Genomic DNA, 16,988 nt, shown 5'->3' with positions numbered 1-16,988 from the left:
ATCTGAGACCCGAGGTAAAAATCTAAGTAAACATCAAGTCAGCAATCTACTCAATAGTAGAAAAGTTGCTTCTGTTGTTGGATTGTCATAAGAAGCGACAACCACCGCTGATGGCTTAAAATTCAAATTACGTTGCATACCTTTTTTTGATGTTTTCATTCCCTACCTCTGCCCATTTGTGCTTGTGTAATGAAGCTCTAAAGTGACTTCCATTGTTATCATCAAGCGTCTTCCTTGAAAAACAATGCCAGACAGCTTGGGACATCTCTACTCACTCTGTGATGGAAGACCTTTCTCTGCAGGCAAGTATTTCAAGGTACAACTGTGTTAACTTCTAGAAGGAATAAAACACTCCCTTGATATCCAAAGAGTGATTTCATTCCAGTTAATATTTTAACATAGCTAAACCAATAAGAATCTTTGTTTTGAAAAGTGGAGTCAAAAAATGTTAAGGCTGGAAGTTACATACAGAGTTTAGCACAGTTTTTAAAGATACTGAAATCATGATCTATCCCTTTTAGGTAATCTGACATCTTTGAGCGCTAGTGTTCCTCCTCTAAAGAACTAGAAATGATAATGAAAACTGGCTCATAGGAGGATTTTGAAATTGAATGAGACAAGGTATGTATGATCGTAGAGATTCTGGTCATTCTTTGCCTGTAGCGAACATTTACTTAATTCTAATTGTTATGAAAAGGAGGGGAGCAGTATTATACCTTCATTATAAAGGCAAGAATATAAGGTCATAAGAAATGATGTGAATTACTTAAGTTTACAATAGAATTCATCTTAATTTCCCATAGTTATCTCTACCATAGACTATACTTGTTCATGAGCCTGCAGGTTTTTAAAGCATAACAAACAAATAGCAGCAAAGAACTATGGTAGTTGTATTAAAACTGAAGACGGGATGAATTGGAAGCTGATTTTAGGTTCTATCAGAATCAGCTTGGCTGCAAAACCCTACCAAACATAAAAGAGAATATCACCCCGAGAAAGGAATATTGGAAAGCCTTTCCAAATGCTCAGTGTGCAGTTTATAATAGTTCTTCTATCTAATTGGAGAAGGGTAGAAAAAAAGAGAAGCATATCTGAAATTTCAGAGGACAGGTTTGTAAACACACACTTAAATGGGGTTATTGTCATGTTCTGATGCTCTGTTTTCCTCTGACCTCAACTCCGCTGCTAATACCTTCTCTGGCCTCTTCACAAAAACTTATTGCAAGAATCTATACTTTTTCAGTCCAGAGTCCTTACAGGTCAGCAAAATTGGAGCCTTAATGGTTTTCTTATAAGCTTTCCCACACTCTCTGCCTTGGCTCAAACCTCAATATAGTATCATTTATCATAAGTTAACTATTTGACCTTCAAATTTAAACCAGGACCTGGCAATGCAGCCAAACTACAATGGTCAGGAGAGCTGAGAACCTTGTCTTTCTCTTAAAAAGGCTCATTTCCAGTGGTGCTTAAGTTTCTTTCTAAGCAGACCCAGAAATTGGATTTAATTTTATTGGCATTAGATGTCTTCTCCAGCACAATAAATACATTGGCTGCATTCCTCTAGCTGTGTTGTGTTTGCTTAGTATTTCTGCATTTTATAAAAGAGACGGCTTACCCATTTGCCAAAGGGGTGAGCGGGAAAACTCCAGATATAGAGATCTGATCCCAGAATTAACACCACCTTTATAGCAGGTTCACCCTGGGACAGGACTGAGAAATGACTGAGGTGGCCTGAAAGCCTGGAGCAGGGTCTACTCCCCGTCATCCCATCATAACAGCAAAACCGGAGGGAGAGCCAGGCCACCATCATTGAGGATGAACTCAGTGATGATAACTCAGGTGCCCGGAAGGAACAAAAGCAACCTTTTCCTAAACAGCGTGTGCTGCTTCGGCAGAGCCCCGGACTGGAGATTCTGATGCTTGGGTATAAATATTTCAAATAATAGTAATGTTCCAAATAGCCAGAATTTCAGGAGGCTCGGGATCACCTGTGTGCTGGCAGCTCAAAGTAGAGAGGATCTTTGCTAAGGGACCGCATCATTCCCTCCTGTGAGCATCCTGACTGGCAGAGGAGGGCTCAGAAAAAAACAGAAACTGAGTTACAGTAATTACTTCCTGAAGGGTTGTTGTGAAAATCCAATCACATACTGTAGGTTGAGAATCTGGCAGAGCCGCTGGCCCAGGGTAACCATGTAACTTTTAGTTTTCCTCCTCCCAAAGATATCTTTGTACATCTGTTGTTAAAACTGAGGATAATGTCCAAGAAATTACATTTCTGGGGGATTCCTAAGTATAAAATTAACACATGGCAAACTGCAAAAATCCTGCTGCACTTTAGGTGTTTTATTTTAACTCTGAAAGCTTTCAGAGAAATAGCTTTTATATATCTACCTTTGATGGTACCGAAAGATGTAACTTAGACACCAGTGAAGATTTTTGTTTTCCTTCCCATCATGTTGCTAAATTTACCGGAACATTCACATTCCCAGTGTGCATAAAGCTAAAAAAAAAAAAAGAAGTCACAATTGAACTGAATGAAGATAAAAGGAAGCTCCGTGTTAATGAAACCTAATTTGCATCCTGTTCTGTATGGTACTCAGACAAATAGGAGAACAATGGATTTATTAGGAAGATTATACCAAGGATTGAATTTCACACAGACCATTTGATATTTTACCTGTGCTGAGAGCAAGTCGTGTTGCATTAGATCAAATTCGGATTTCATTCCATTGCTGAATATCCCTTTGTCACATTCTCGCCATTTGCCTCTTCATTACCAGGAGGTAATCACAGGATGAACCTCCCGAGAGCTTGTTGTTTAACTGCCCGTGTGTGCGTATTTCACAGTCTGCCATTGTTACAAGGCATTCTGGTTAATAAGCAGATAATGGGATATGCAAATCATGTGTACCTGATGAGGAAGGAAAAGCGTGCCTTCTTTCACCTTTGCATAAATACTTATAGACTTCTTTGTGACCAGGGAAGCATCCCAATCTGGGTGATTTATGGAACATTCTGTCCAGGCAGGAAGAAATGCCCTTTTGCCTTGGGAAATCGAGGTAATGGAGTAGTTTCCTTGTAATTTACAGAACTTGGAGTATGGGCCACTCAGAAAGGTCTGAGGACAGGAGAATCTTTTTTTCTTTTAAACGGGCATATTAAACCATAAAATATAACAAGCCCCACACTGCACAGTGTTTTCCACCAACCCCCGAAGAGTTGTAAAATACAATGTCAAAGTCTGAACAACTTCAGGGATGCTTGCAAGAGGTCAAATTGATACTGAAACTCATTAGAAGCAGAAATGATGGTGATTCAACCCTGGTACCACAGAAAATAGGAAGATGATTTACAGATTTTTTTTTTTTCCGAGCATCGGGAGTTACTTGAGTTTCTGTATTGCTCCTCTTTGGTGCAATGCTGCTTTGAACATGGCACTGTAATGAACCAGCCCACTGCTCTTCTGAAACATTTAAGAAAGAACATAGGGTTGGGGGGCGCCTGGGTGGCTCAATTGGCTACACATCTGACTCTTGGTGTTGGCTCAGGTCACCATCTCACAGTTGATGAGTCTGAGTCTTGAGTCAGGTGGACCGTGGGAAGCCTGCTTGGAATTCTCTCTCTCTCTCTCTCTGCCTCTCTCTCTCTCCTCTGCTCCTCCCCACCTCTCTCTCCCAAAATAAATAAAATTAAGAAAGAAAGAAAGAAAGAAAGAAAGAAAGAAAGAAAGAGAGAAAGAGAGAAAGAGAGAGAGAAAGAAAGAAAGAAAGAAAGAAGAAAGAAAGAGAGAAAGAGAGAAAGAGAGAGAGAAAGAAAGAAAGAAAGAAAGAAAGAAAGAACAAACAGACACAGGGTTTGTGGAGAAAAGATGTGGGCTTGGTGAGTAATGTACATCTCTGGTATCAGTTTCTTCATCTCTAAATGGAGACAATAACTCTACAGCCTTCATTATAAGAGTCAAAAGTAGGAACAATTATAGAAACCATACGCTGGGTAGCTTCTCTCTGCCCGTATCGATCCCCTCTCCACCTTTTTCCAGCCTCATCTCTGTCTTGGGACACCCATCTGGGTAGATTTCACTGGCCTTGTACACTCTAGCTTCAGGTTGGGCTTTGCAGTGGGGAACAACACCCGAAGTACAGAAGAAGGAGAGCAGGTACGGGATTGTATTCCCTTAGCTTCCTCCCAGCAAGGGTACCCCTGCCAGACATGCCCTTTGACCCAAGATGGTGGCACCTACTAGGTCACTGGCTCCACCTAACCTCTGTTCATGGGTTCTAGTAACTGTTTCCTCCGCTTACCCCTTTATGATAGGGGTGGCAATGATGTCCACTTTGTTACTAGCCCAGAGCCCTGCTTTATCCTTTGCGAGTTTTTTTTTTAACATCCTGCCCACATAATCTTAGGTCTTTCATTGGACATTACTCAGATTTATCCTAATTTGAATCTGTGTCCTGCTGGGTGCCTCAATAGTACATGCTTTAAAAATATTTTACTGGCTAACACGTGTAACAGTTCCAATTTAAAATAATAAAAAGGATTCCAAAGCCAACTGTCAAATTCTGCATTTTTCAATTCTTCATTTACAATTCCTTTTTACAGTTAAATAAAGTAGCTATGAAAATGATAAAAACAAAAATGTCAGCCAGTAACAATTTGCATGTAGGGAAAAAAATGAGTTGAATCATTTCCATTTTCCTCTGGGTCACTTATTAGCAGGATGGACACTGAAACCTGCATTACTAAGCAAACAGAGCACACACATCTATCTGTAATTTACCTGTTATAAATATTGTCAGGAAAAATCCCTATAAGGATCAAGCTCTCTCTGGACCGATCTCTCAGATGGAGACGCCTGAACTTTTTGTCTCTGGTATGTGATTACCTTTCCCTCCACAGGTGTAACAATGACAGTGACTCAGGCCTTTTTTTAGACAGTGGCTCTCCCAGCCCCACTGGAGGGCCAGGGTGAACCACTGTATCTGAATTCATTTTCCCAGGGTCTTCTCTGACATAGTTAGTGGGCCTCAGGCCAGCCATGGCTTCTCTCCCCACCTGCCTCTGGCTATAAGAGCAGAGGCCTCTTGGCTAAATCTCAAGTTATCAGACACAGGAAGTTCTCCCAATTTGCTTGAGACCTCGGAGGCCATGGAAGATGGTAACAAAAATGAATGAAACACAGTCCTCCTACCTCCACCATAGATAAGACATGATACTTTTTCAGTAGTTGTTGCTGGGCTAATTTAGGACTTGACTTTCACATACAGATAATTTGAGAATGGAAACACCACCGTTATACAGATAAAGACGAAACAATTTAAATGTATTTTTTTTAATTTATTCATTTTTTTTGAGAGTGAGAGAGACAGAATGTGAGTGGGGGGGGGCAGAGAGAGAGGGAGACACAGAATCGGAAGCAGGCTCCAGGCTCTGAGCCATCAGCCCAGAGCCCGACGCGGGGCTCGAACTCACGGACCGCGAGATCTTGACCTGAGCTGAAGTCAGCTGCCTAACCGACTGAGCCACCCAGGCTCCCCAAAGACAAAACATTTTAAAGGAGGCAAGGGCAGAACATGCTCAACAATTGGGGGCCTTCTTGAAGAAGGAATGTTAAAGGAACCCCAAAAGCAGAGTCACTACTCCAGGGGACTACCAGGTGGGTCCTGACAGCAGCAAACCAGAGCACGGGGCTGTGACAGACATCAGGTGAGGATGGGACCATCAAAGGGCATGAAGGGCAAGCTAGGAATCGGGACTTAGCCCGAAGAAATGAAGTCAATGATGGTTTTGAAGAAGAAATGGTATTGGGGCACCTGGGTGGCTCAGTCAGTTGAGCCTCCAACTTTGGCTCAGGTCCTGATCTCACAGTTCATGGGTTCGAGTCCTACATTGGGCTCTGTGCTGACAGCTCAGAACCTGGAGCCTGCTTCCAATTCTGTGTCTCCCTCTCTCTGCCCCTCCCATGCTCATGTTCTGTCTGTCTGTCTCTCTCTCAAAAATAAATAAACACAAAGAAGAAATGGTATGATCAGGACTATGGTTTAGAAACACAACCCTGGTCACCGTGTGCAAGAGGGAAGTGAGGGAAGAAAAGAAAATCAATAGGGTAAGTATTTTGAAACAGCATTGTGTATTACCACCCCCATTCCCAAGGAGCCTGTTTAGATTTTTTAAGGTAGAGCATAGATTTTTTTTATTATTATTCAGTTTGCTTAAACTAAAAAACAAAAAAAAAAACCCACCAAAAACAGTTTATGCATTTCTCCCATACTCCGACTACCACCTCTGGCAACCATAAATCTGTACCCTCTATGGGCTTGGTGTGCACGTACGTATGTATAGGTTCCATAAAAAGAGAGATCACGTGGTATTTGTCTTCCTCTATCTGACTTATTTCACCTGGCAAATACCCTCGAGGTCCAACCCTGTTGTTGCAAATGGCAAGATTTCATTTTCTTTTATGATTGAACAATATTCCGTTGTATATATAAACCACAGTTTCTTTATCCATCCACCCACCAGTGGACATTCAGGTTGTTTTTATAGCTTGGTTGTTGTAAATAATGCTGCTTAGGACACAGCAGTGTTGGGTTTTTTTTTTAAGTTTATTTATTTATTTTAAGAGAGAGAGAGAGAGAGAGCAAGTGGGGGAGGGGCAGAGAGAGGAGAGGGAGAATCCCAAGCAGCCTCCAGGCTGTCAGTGCAGAGCCTGACTCAGGGCTCGAGCTCACAAATTGTGAGATCATGACCTGAACCAAAATCAAGAGCTGCACACTTAACCGACTGACCCACTCAGGTGCCCCAGCAGGGATTTTTCCCCTTGGAAAAATGTCTGTTCAGATCTTCTGCTCATTTGTAGTTCAATTTGGGGTGGTTTTGTTTTGTTGTTTGTTTGTTTGTTTTATTTTGCTTTGTTTGTACTATTAAGTTGTATGAGCTGCATGGCTCATGAGTTCTTTATATATTTTGGATATTAGCCCCTTGTCAGATATAGGATTTACAAATATTTTCTCCCATTCAGCAAGCCTTTTCATTTTGTTTATTTTTGAGAGAGAGAGAGAGAGATAAAGTGCAAAGGGGGAGGAGCAGAGGGAGAGAGAATCTTGAGCGGGCCCCATGTTCAGCATGCAGCCCAACATGGGGCTCGATCCCACGACCCTGCGATCATGACCTCAGCCAAAACCAAGAGTCAGGCATTCAACCAAATGAGCCACCCAGGCACCCCTAAAGAATTTTTTTAAAGTTTATTTATTTCGACAGAAAGAGAGAGAGAGAAAGCAAGCAGGGGAGGAACAGAGGGAGAAACTGAGAGGGAGGGAGAGAATCCCAAGCAGGCTCCACAATGTCAGCACAGAGCCTGATGTGGGGCTCGAACTCATGAGCCGCGAGAACCTGAGCCGAAATCAAGAGTTGGCCAATCAACCAACTGAGCCATCCAGGTGCCCCCTAAAGAAGTGTTTTTAAAAGCAAAATGAATGGTGCATAATGTCCACGATGAACAAAATATCAAAATTGAAAACAAAACAGAATCCAACAGTACCTCATCAATCTATGTTGGAGCCTCGGGCAATAGGTAGGGCACCCCTCTCTGTATGTGTCTCCGTATTTCTTTAGTGGTTCTTTTTTCCAGAACATTAAAATAGTTGAAAAATTATTCAAATATCGAGCACCCTGTGTATTAAAGCTCACGCTACTTTATGTTTCCATATGTATTTACCATAAACAAAAGTGTTGTAATTGTATTTTCCTGGCTTTAATAGAAGCAAAGTCATCCATACAATTTTCGTCTGAAAACAAGAAAATCCAAGAAGAGAATATGGAACATTTGCGACTGGCTTTGGGAGGATTGCAGCTCTACTCTGGGGACAAAGCATTGCCTTGACATTTGGCTCGAATCTGTACCTAACTCTTTGAAATGAGCAATACTTCCTCCTGGCACTTTTGGGGGCCCCATCACATGATAGATCACCCTTCGATCATGTCTCCTTGCTCCTGAACTTTACAGTCCCTGCCCACCCACCAATCAGCATTTGCTCACAAAACCCTCCTTTGTATTTGACTAGGGAACGAATGAAATTCAGACTGTTCAATCAGAGGCCGCGGCAACATTCGTGAAACATCCTCTGTGAATCATTTAAAAAGGAGGCAGTTAGAATATCACATCGACTTAGAGGGGGTTATTGACTTTGTGAACAGTCTTCTCACCTAGTTGTAGCGAAGCAGTCTTTATGGCAATCTCTGTGGCCTCCACCAGCGGCTGTCTCCCTGAGCAGGGAGGATATTACAATCAAAAACTGAAACTCTGGGTGTTGGCCACGTGTTTCGGAGACGGATTTTAAAAATTATGGAAGCTGTAAATTCTCCAGTTAACTTTTCAGACAAAAATGTGGTGGGGCCATATTACTCCCAGTTCTCCCTTCCTCATTCCATTTCTACCCCTTCCAATTCTGGGGTGTTGTTTTTGTCACGACAAGCCTGCTTGTTGGCACAGCTAGGAACAGTGGTAGTAGGTCTCAAACTTTAAAAGCCATTGGAATTCATCCGGACATCTTGTTAAAACAGATTGTTGGGCTCCAACCCCAGAGTTTCTGGTTCAGTGGGCCTGGAGTGGGGTCAGAGAATTTGGATCTCTAACAGATTGCCGAGGACTATGGATACTGGGGTCCAAGAACCACTCTTCCAGAAGCAGTGAACTAGAGTGGTGTGCATAGAGAGAGAGATCTTGCTGAACAGCAAGGTTTACCTACGACATAATAAGTACGTCTGTTCCGCATCACAACCAAGTGGGCACTTGCAATGAGGTGAACCAAAAATATACACGCAGACCACATGCTGGTCTGGTTGTTTGGAGCAGCGCTTCTCAATCCTTACTGCGCGCTCGAATCACCTAAGGATCTTGCTAGAACACGGATTCTGATCCAGTAGATGTGAGGGAAGGCCCTGGATTTTGTGGTTTTCACCCGTGAGGCCGCCATTCTGCAGACCACACTTTGAGCAGCAAGAGGCTACGATAACCCCTATCTGAAACAGCCTTCGTTCCGTCCCTTGCAACGAATTCAACACAGAAGGCTCTTATGCCTGCGAACAGCTTGCAAAAACTTCTTTAAACTCAGAAACAGGGTTTGTCCCTAATGTTGTGTTTATTAAAAGATAAATTTGTATTTTGTGGTTTCTGTGTCAGGCAACTTCTTAGCACTGCGGGGGGGGGGTGGGGGGGTGGGTGGAGGGACAGTGCACATTGCCTTCGATGAGAAAGATGCAGGGAAGTTTGTAAGACGGGAGAGAGTGTGAGATGTAGTCTCATGTCCAATGTTTTGACCTCATGGTCTCCTGCCTCGTTACTTTTACCTTGTCCTCGGCACCAACAGCTGTCTCAAGCTCCATCCAGATTTCAGACTTCCGAGAGGATGGCTCGGATCGGGCAGGGTCACCTTTACGCGGTACAAAGCAACTTTATCGCAAAGGGTTTACACCCGGTAACAGGGGTGGCTCTCCTGCCTTAGGTGGTCCACCACCTGCAGTCAATGAAACGGAATTAGGTTTGGCCGCCAAGGTAATCTCGCGGCAGCCTCACCAGCAAGCATTTTTACAGCTTCCTCTGTCTAGCACAGCCCCAAATACACGTATACTTGAGCTAGGCTGAGCAGCCCTTCTGGTTTCCTGGATTCTGGCACTGAAAGTTTTGCCCCCTGGAAAACACCTTAGTTCCAGGCAAACAGGGACAGTGGGCATTCTGTATGGAGCAGGACAGCGCTCTTTGCCCTACTGCAAGTCTGTAACACGCACACACACACACACACACACACACACACATACAGTGTGGCAAGATGGAATTCTATTTGTACCTCCCATCCTCACCTGTGGTGGGGTAGTCTTTTTTTCTTTTTCATTTTCTTTTTTTTTTTTTTTTGGATAATCTTATCATTTGATTTTACAAGCTCTATGTATGGAACTAATTTACATGTAAGAAAATGCAAATATGTGCCCAGCTCCATGACTTTTCGTAAAACATATTCCATTGTGTAACCGGCATTTCGAGTAAGAAACAGAATGCTACCAACACCCCAGAGTCTCTCCCAAAGATGACTGGTATCTATTTTTTTAACTATTAGAAGGCAAAAACCCTGGTAGCCACAACCCAGGTTGATAAGTAGAGCTTTGCCACTCACCCCAGAAGCCCCTCTGCCTGTTAAATCTCAATAAAAGCCCCCCACACCTCTCCTCCAAAGTTAACCTCCACCCTGCTCTTACAATATCTAGTTTCATTTTTTTTTTTTTTAGTAATTTCACAAAAGTTTTCTTGAACGACCTTTTTTGGTATTCTGTTACCTTGCTTTGTTTGTTTGTTTTCCTTCCAAGAATTTCTATTATCCGTAAGTTGGAACATCTTTCCTGTCTTCTACATATGTGACTAGTTCTCAGATTCTATCTCCTTCAACTCTTTTTATTTTCACCATTTTTCTTCTTTTACCTCCTACTTCTTTTATGGCATTATTTGTTGTGTTCTCTCTTCTTGTATTTCTTCTAGCTTAGCCATTAGTTCCAAAATGACTTGTTCATTGATTTCCAATTCCTTCTGGAGTTCTGTCACCTCATGTCTGAGGTTTAAAAAAAAAAAACAACACTATGATTGATGTTGTTGTTTTACGTCTTGAACCACTTTCTACTTCTTCTAACCTATTTTCAAATAGTCATTAGAGTTTTGACCCTCCTATGACTATGACTTTCTGGTGTCCCATTGCCTGTAGGGAAATTTTTCTGCTTTTTGTTCTCTTTTTTCTCGTGGTAATTTTCATGGGATTTGACTGTCACACTTTACTTTGCTTCTATACATTTAAATAAACGTTTATTCTAACATAATTGTAGATTTGCAGAAAAGTTGCAAAGATATTACAGAGGTCCCTTTTTTACCTTGTACCTAATTTCCTCTATCGCATAACATCTAACATTATTCTGATACATGGGTCACTTTCCAGCTTGAGATATTTGCATATGTGTCTGTTCTCAACCCAGAAAATACCTGTTGCTTATTTTTCAACATTTTTTAAATTTTTTTTTTAAGAGAAAGAGAGAGAGAGAGCATGAACAGGGGAGGGGCAGAGAGAGAGAGGGAGACACCGAACCCTAAGCTGGCTCCAGGCTCTGAGCTATTAGCACAGAGCCCAGTGTGGGGCTTTTACTCACGAACCGTGAGATCACGACCCGAGCCGAAGTCGGATGTTGAACCAACTGAGCCACCCAGGCGCCCCTTTGTGGCTTATTTTTCGGTTCCAAGGACTCAAATCCATCAGACAGCCTCTGCATCACTCTGCTTTCTCCCTCACGTGCATGTGGCTCTTGTGGACACTGGTGGTGTGTTCTGCCAGCCTGCATTTGGACGTTCATTGGCACACTCACCCCTATATTCGTTTCTACGGTTTCCCATGAGGTTTTCATATTGCTCTCAAGTTGTTCTTTCTGTTGTCATGTAGAGATCTGGGAGACCTCATAACTACGTTGCCATCACTGACTCTTTCCAGACTCCCTGTAGGTTGCTTTGAGTGTAGTAGCCCATCAAAATTTTGTTTTGAGCAAGTGGTATCACCAAGAGAGAAACTTGGTTATCTTATGAGTTCCTGGCTCTCAAGATGTGAGGGAGACTGAGAGGGAAAGAGAACTTCCCTTAACTTCCATATAAGATGGTCTCATCACAGACAGAAGGGAGACCCAGAGAGAACAATAAAGAAGCATACCCGCCACTTAAAGTAAGGGATCAAAATTAGCTTCCCCAGCAGTGGGACAAAATGGCATTCTGTGCCTCCTGATGAGAAGCATGTGCCACCTTCGGGTAGTTCTGCCAAAACCTGTTTGCTCAATCTAATCTCGAGAAAATACAAAACAAATTCAAATAGAGCAATAGTATATAGAATTTACAGAATACCTGCTCTATATTGTTCAAAAAAATCAAGATTATGGGACACAAAGACAGCCTAAGGAACCATTCTAGATTAAAGGAGACTTATAAAAAGACACAACTCAACACAATGTCTGATCCTAGGATGTTTCTTGAACCAAAAACTTTTCTCCACGGGGCGCCTGGGTGGCTCAGTGGGTAAGCGTCCAACTCTTGATTTCAGCTCAGGTCATGATCTCGCGGTTTGTGAGTTCAAGTCCCGTGTCAGGCTCTGCACTGACAGCACAGAGCCTGCTTAGGATTCTCTCTCTCTCTCTCTCTCTCTCTCTCTCTCTCAGGACGAGGAGGAGAAGGGGAAGGGGAAGGAGGAGAAAGGGGAAGGAGAAGAATGAGAAGGAGAAGAAGAAGGAAGGGGAAGGGGAAGGAAGAGGAAGAGAAGGAGGAGGAGGAGGAAGGGGAGGGGGAGGGGAAAGGGAAGGAGGAGAAGGCGGAGAAAGGGTGGGGGCGAGGGCAAAGGGAGAAGGAAGGAAAGAAAGAAGGAAGGAAGGAGGAAAAGAAGGAAGGAAGGAAGGAAGGAAGGAAGGAAGGGAGGGAGGGAGGGAGGGAGGGAGGGAGGGAGGAAGGGAGAAAAGGGACACAAATACATATGTAGCAAAAAAATGAAAAAGCAAATGTGTTTGAATTTTAAAACCTGGGGAATGTGAAGGATAATCATGAGTTCTCACTACTGTTCTCGCCATTTTTCTGTAAATCTGAAATTATTTAACATCACAAAGTAAATATTTTTATCTGTATACCCCTTTGCCTCTGAGACCCCTCACCACATCTTCACTTCCATGCTCTGCTAATTCACCTTGAATAAGATTCTTCAGTTTGGATCCTCACTAACCCGTCTCGGACACCTCTGACTTTATGCTCAGGAGCTGGGGATAAGAGAACCTCTACGACGGACCAAGAAATTGGGAAGCAACTTCCATTTGTTGAATAAAGTTCACGGCAAGACATAAGACTATAAGTCTTGATTCATGAACATATTTAGAAACTTCTTAGCTTCCTGAAAGCTGATTCTTGGTGATATTCTACAAGTGACCTCCTTCAATCATTTGCCGACCTTGGTTGTTGATGGGAAGCTAAATAATCCACTCACGGCGAAAAGGCTGGATGGGCCCCCTATCAGACGTTCATTGCAGTGGACAAGAAGAAAAGTAGATACCAGCCTGGGTTTTCTAGATAAATTGAAATTGTGATACCAGATCTTTGTGAAATGAGGAGGCACTATTTATCCATTCCCTCCAACACCCTGGCAAGTATAAGGAATACAGATGGTTCCCCCAGAGTCTGAAATGGCAAAAAGCAACAGTCCTCCAACAAAAAGAATGGACAGCACTGCAGAACTGAACTACCTCATTTGTCAAAAAAGAGGCAACCAGCATCCGCTGAAGATACCCAGAGGTTCTATCCCCTCCCCATTTTCTCTAAGGGGAGGCCAATTCCTCAATGTGTCTCAGTTCTCACCACTGAAGAATTCTCTAGCACTTCCTCTGGTTTGTCTTAAGACTTGGATTCCTTGGACACCGGTAGGAGGTTGGGGAGGAAAGAAATGACTCCGTGATGGTATTTGACAGAGGACTTGGCTTTGAGCTCTCTGCTGCCCAACTCCTATCAAAAACCTTGCCTAGATAACCGGTAGTTATACCGGGTGATTTGAAAATCAATCAGGTAATCTATTCCTCAGTGTAGTTCATGCTTCATCTATAGACTAAAGAAGAGCATAAGAAAGCCATGTGAGCTTGTGGAAAACCACACAGGGTCTCTGGTCTCCTTTTACAAAATCGTACACTTGTATCGTGCCTCAGTGTTCCCCGGGAATGCTACAGAATTGGGATTCTTAAAACCAGTATGAATTTTATTATAAAGCCCTTGCCTCACACACTGCATGACGCCTGGCTCCTATAGTAAGCAGAGCGGCAGATGGTGGCTTTCAGAACAAATGCCAAGAATCCTTTGCTTCTCTAGGGAGACTGGTATGTGTGTGGCATCTATCGTGTGTGGTCAAGGGGACCCAGACAACTGAAGATGATTCTCTTCTGCTTTGACCGCTAGGAAGCTCAAAGCCAAATTTTCAGTTCCACTTTAACGACAGTGTAAGAGTCAGTGAGGTTGCCTGTATTGGGATCCTACTTGCATCTTGCTCTTGTAATCTGTCTTTTCATTGCTTGTGCTTTTTTTTTTTTTTTTTTTATTCTTTATGTTTGTCTAAGGGAGGAGAGGAGGAAGGAGGCAGGGGAGGGAAGGAGGCAATCCATCTGCTGAAATGGGGTTAGACTGCTCAAGGAATGATCAGTGGATCCGATTTCCCTGTTTGACGTCACTGGCAAACAGATCTGATCAAATTCTTCTTAAGAAAGTAGGAAGGAGTCTCTAACACGAGTTACACCTGCACCAAAGAGACCATTTTATACTAGCTAGCCAGGACGGGGGTCCCTGGCCAAAGAAACAGATCAGCTGTTCAGTTCTAAGCAGAAGTAATTGTGAGGCTCTTCGTTTCACATGCTGGAGAGACGAGTCACAGAGGTGAATAAACCTTGTATTTCCTTCATTCTTAAGCTACCAGCTCTCACACAAGCCATGGAGAGCGAGACAGCAGCAGACCGTGCTGTAGCGTAAGATACGTCTCCTCGAGATGCACCCACCACTCGGGTGGGATCTGGAATATGCCAAAAGCCTCCGCTCCCACCCTGCTGTGTGGCTGTCCTTCTGGAACAATCCTTCTCTGAGATATCCCCACCAGTTGAAATAAAAGCAACAGAACCCCAGCAGAGCATCCTAAAACACAGATTTAGAAACCTATTAAGGTAAATAAAACATCAGGAGGCTCCTGAGGGACATAAGCAGAATAAATAGCAAGCTTTTGCTTTTTCTCCTCCTTTTTTTTTTTTTTTTTCCCACAGAGCCAGGGTTGAGATGGGCACAAAAATCCCCACAGAATTCAAATAATATCCCTCTGCATGTAGGATTTCATGGGAACATTCCCACAGTTGTTAGGGTTCCATTCAGATTATGAATGAGCTAATCAATTAACTTTTTTTAAAAAAGAAAGAAATCAGAGCCACAGTTCCCGGATACAGTTGACTGCCACCATTTTGCAAAGGCGGCCACAGCTGCAGGACGCAAAAGCCAGGAGGAGAGTTAGACCAACAACGATGCTATTCCCCAGGGTCTGCGTTCGCCTGGTCCTTCAGCTGGTGTGTTATCTTCCTCAGACAGGAACACAAATAAATGTTGCCTCAGACAGGAACCGCAGTACCAAATATAAAAGCCGTGTATTTGAAATTAATTGTTTTCTGGCACAATTCTGTAAAAAAATGACAGGCTTCCAGCTTGAAGCGCTTCCATGTAAAGCCAATTAAGCAAGAGCAAGCAACAACTGGGCTGAGGTCAATAAAGGATGTTGGCTATTGTTCAGCAGTGGGACAGGCTGTGCTGGTCGCCATCTGGGGAAGCAAGTTAGGACGCCATTTTCAATAAAGGTTGTCAGGACCTACTGGAAGCAAGATAACAAATGGAAGGAAATTAGACCTTCAGAAGAAAACCTTCCCTTCCTCGCGTCGCTCTGTCTCCTTTATTCGCCAGAGAACATGCCTTTATTCCGTTCTTACCAAATCCCATTCTTGGGGGAAGTATTGGCCATTTGACAAAGAGATGGACCTTGGTCGAGAGGTACCTCGGGACTTATTCTGCACCGGGATAGTGATTCCTAAGCGAAATTATAACAGCTTCATTGAAGTCGAATTGGCATAATGTAGAATTCATTCATTTTATTTACTTTTTTTTAATTTTTCAAAAATTTATTTCGTTTTGAGAGAGAGAGACAGAGAGAGCAGGGGAGGGGCGGAGAAAGAACAACAGAGAAAGAATCCCCAGCAGGCTCTGCAATGTCAGCGAAGAGCCTGACACGGGGCCTGAACTCACAAACTGTGAGATCATGACCTGAGCCGAAACCAAGAACGGACGCCTGACCGACTGAGCCACCCAGGCGCCCCTGAATTCATTCGTTTTAAATTGTACATTCAATCACTGTAACATCACCACAGTCTAGTTTTAGGATATTTCCATTGCCCCCCAAAGATCCCCCCTGCCCATCTGCAGTTAGTAGCATCCTGTTCTCCACCCCACCGGGGCCAGACAACCACTCACGGACTCCCTGTAGCGACATATTTATGTGACATTTTTTACAAATATTTTTTATGTTTAATTATTTTTCAGAGGGAGAGAGAGAGAGAGACAGAGCACGATCAGGGGAGGGGCAGAGAGAAAGGGGAACACAGGATCTGAAACAGGCTCCAGGTTCTGAGCTGTCAGGACAGACCCCGACACCGGGCTCGAACTCGTGAACAGCAAGATCATGACCTGAGCCGAAGTCAGATGCTTAACCAACTGAATCCCCCAGGGGCCCCTATGTAACATTTTAGACAAATGGAACCATGCTGGGAAGAAAGCAACTAACAAGTATCCAGCATTCCAGGTAAGGAAAAATCAAAGTTCTAAAAGATTCCTCCTCCCTTTTCTCCCAGAATTGTAATCGATTTTATTTTTCACATGTAAATCTTTGATACGTTTAAAATGTATCTGGAGTAAAGTTTCAACTTGTCTTTGTTCCAGATGGCGACCCAATTGTTTCAATTCTATTTTGCAAATAGCCCACACTTTTCCTCCTCGTTGGAGAGGCTACCTGTATTAAAGAGTAAATTCCTTCGAGTTCTCGCTTTTCGTTTCCTCTCGTGTTTCTTTTTTTCCATTCCATCGCTCACTATGCTGCTATCCTATGCCATTACCATACCTTTAAAATTGCTTTCCTACCTGATATGGGCTCGTCTTGACTGTTTGCTTTTCTTTAAAAAAAAAAAATGTCTTGCCATTTTTGATTGCCCATTTTTTTCCCAACAGACTTCATCTTTGGTGGGAAAGACCTTTATAAATCCAACTGAAAATGTAGAAACTAGTAAAAGATTACTGCATTTGGCTACATGATAGTAAGTTCTTCTGAAACTCAAGGAAACGAAATTCTATGAGGGGAGTCAAAAGACATATGAGA

Source organism: Panthera tigris, chromosome B3 (genome assembly GCF_018350195.1).
Source record: "Panthera tigris isolate Pti1 chromosome B3, P.tigris_Pti1_mat1.1, whole genome shotgun sequence".
Classification (NCBI taxonomy): Eukaryota; Metazoa; Chordata; class Mammalia; order Carnivora; family Felidae; genus Panthera; species Panthera tigris.
The sequence above is the reverse complement of the archived record's forward strand: the minus strand, read 5'-3'. Positions refer to the sequence as shown.